Genomic DNA, 3,024 nt, shown 5'->3' with positions numbered 1-3,024 from the left:
TTACAAATATCCAATACAACATTTAACACTAACAATTATGTTCAATGCGTTTTCATAAAAAAGTATTCTTATAAGCTTGATTTCTGGCAACTCAAGCGATTTTTTTAGAATTATTTTGATGTATTAAGTTTTAAATGTTATAAAATATTATTTATAAATAGAAGGTTCAACCGGCCAAATAAGTGACTCTACAGAAAACAATTTAAAAGATGGACTCAATGAATATAAATTGCCACTAAATACCTCTCAACTTTATGTCTATTTTATGGTCGTAAATTGAGTCACGGTATGAACATGTCTCGCTACCTACATAAATGAATGTATGAGTCAGCTCTTTGACTCGTTGTGCTTTCGATATAGAATAGCTAGCTATGTCCTGCAACATCAACACTATTAAAGTTCCCAAAAGAGATTTAAGTGCAGAGCACACGGGGGTCGGCCGCCGTGCATTCGCATCAAAGCTCTTCATTTACTCCCTCCACACTTCCCCCACATAACCATCCCCTTCACATCGACACACCGAGACACCAGACATCACTCGATAGCACTACACCGCAGGCATAAACCATCAAAATTAATTGCTATTAGCTCGCCCCCGGCTGCGCTCGCAAATTGTTTTTCAAACCTCTCCCGCAACGCAGGCGGGGCAGGCGGGGCAGGCGGGGCTCACCGGTAATGTTTATGCTGTATCTAAAGACTTGACGTATACCGCACGACGCAATCACAGTAAGTGGTTGTTCTTGTAGTGGCGCTTAGTGAGTCCAGGAGAGAGATGTCTGCGGCTTGCGCTCTTTCGCCGTTACCGTGTTTGTCAAATGAGCGATTTGGAGTTCAGAGCTAGGAGCTAGGGGCAAACAAACAACAAATTTTAACTGTATTTTATAAATTCAAGCCGTCCAACTCAATTCCTTCTGCGAAATTCATTGAACTGTTCTAATATTTCCTATGCTCTGTTCCCCATTAAACTACTTTATTCAGGTATGGTAAACAAGACAGATTGAAAAGATTGTCTTTTGAGAAAGTTTTCAAATGGAGCTGGTGTCCCGCACGTCTGCGACGGCGCACTCGACGCGGTGAGCAGTCATTAGTTGCCGTAATGACCCACGACTGTCGTGTGCTCGTTAATTATGCAGCCCGAGACGCCGCTCCGTCTGTCCTGCCCTTTACCTCCGTAATCACCCGAGAACATTGCATTTTATTTGCCACGTCACACGGTACCCTCCTTTCGTCGACCTTAATTAACTACTAGGTACGTATTTTTTTCCGTGCGGTTTGCTGTATAGTAGAAAAAAAACTATATCCCACCGACTTAAATCATTGATTTGTAAAATATTTTTTATGCATTATAAACAACCAGTTTAACAAATGAATGGTTTACATTTACAAGCATAATGTACACAATATGTATGAGCGCCGCGGGCGCTCGCACGGAGTCGCACACATGGTACACTCGTAGAAATTTCAGTGAAATCCAATAAAAAGCAACTCAAGCAGTCAGTCACCCTCGCAGACAGACAAACAATGACGTAATTGCGTGCAGCCAGGGGACGCTCACCCTTTGCTTTTCTATTATTATTAGTCTATTGCTCGTAATCATTTCATATTTATTTAATCTGCCAGCCTGACATTTGAATCTTTTGAAAGTCTAAGCCGGATTACATTTTGATAACATGTTTTTTATTCCGAACCCAATTAAAATTAAAAATATATTGTAGTCGAACCGCCACGGAGCAAATCCAATTACATTTTTAAATCTCGGTATTTAATAATAATCAAATAATCGTCGCCGCTATTTTGATGTACGGTGTTTATTATATTTACCGTCTCATAAATAGTAATTTCACAAAAGCGTCCACATACAGTTATTGTCAACCAAACTACTTCAAAGAATCTTAAAAGGTTTTATAAGAATCGTATTTTATCATACATAGGTTATAAAAATTGTAACCAGACCGAATTTTAAGTAACATATTTTTAAAATCTATGATATTTTCTAGATGTGCAGATACATTTTGCGAATACAAACAAAAAATATACTACAAAGTATGCGTGCCTTACATAACGTGATGCATTGTTTCGTCTAGACAGCTACATTGATTTATTGAATGATGCCTGTCTCCGGCAAACCTTTCTAGTTAATTTGCTTAATTGTCTAGAAAAGTACGATGTGAACTTTGTATTTGCCCAAGGAGATATAAATGTGTATATTTCGTATAGTCGAGATTGTAATATTAAAAATAAATAAGATGAATGACTAATACCGAAACGTCATTTGATTATAATTGACACGATAATTATAGATTCAAAGTTCAAACTAGGATGTGCGTCATGACGCGACGTGGAGTGCGACGTTACGAACCCTTTTCATGTACTGCCACACATACGCACTTGTATTATTTTGTTTAAGATATGTTCTTCGTCTATCCTCATCCTTATTTATAAATAGCAGTCCGCCCCGGCTTCAACCCTGGTTTGTCTTGACAAATCAATCCGTTCGTCTTGACAAAAACAAATCTTGTCTAGTAATCTGTGCTCAAACAAAACAAGTAAAAAAAAGACGAATTGGTCTAGCCTTTTTCGAGTTTGACGCTTAGCATCATACTGCGCTATTCATTCATTTTCATTTATGTAGATTATGGTATGAATTGTAGGTTGTTACCGGTGTTAATTCCTGGTTGCGACTTTTCTTACAGTTGCATGTTGTTCTTGTACGCTTATGCCAACCTAAAATTGTTAATTTCCTTAAAGAATCTATATCGCGAGATTGTAATAAAAATCCGATATCGAAAAAATCCGATCCGTAAAAATATTGCGTTTAATTGCAAGAAAATGGTATGGATCACAATTTGGCGACAGTTTGCAATGTAACGAGTTAGATTATAATCAAACAGTTTTTACATTGTCACGGCGACATGATTACCACCTATGGATTACAAAGTAAGGATATGCTGTTCTGAAACAGCCAGGCTTCCATACTTTATGCTAATACCCACAGTCTACATGGTTCATAGCGGGCTGCGGGGT

This window comes from Zerene cesonia, chromosome 8 (assembly GCF_012273895.1).
Source record: "Zerene cesonia ecotype Mississippi chromosome 8, Zerene_cesonia_1.1, whole genome shotgun sequence".
NCBI classification, from domain to species: Eukaryota; Metazoa; Arthropoda; class Insecta; order Lepidoptera; family Pieridae; genus Zerene; species Zerene cesonia.
Note: the sequence above shows the minus strand (reverse complement) of the source record.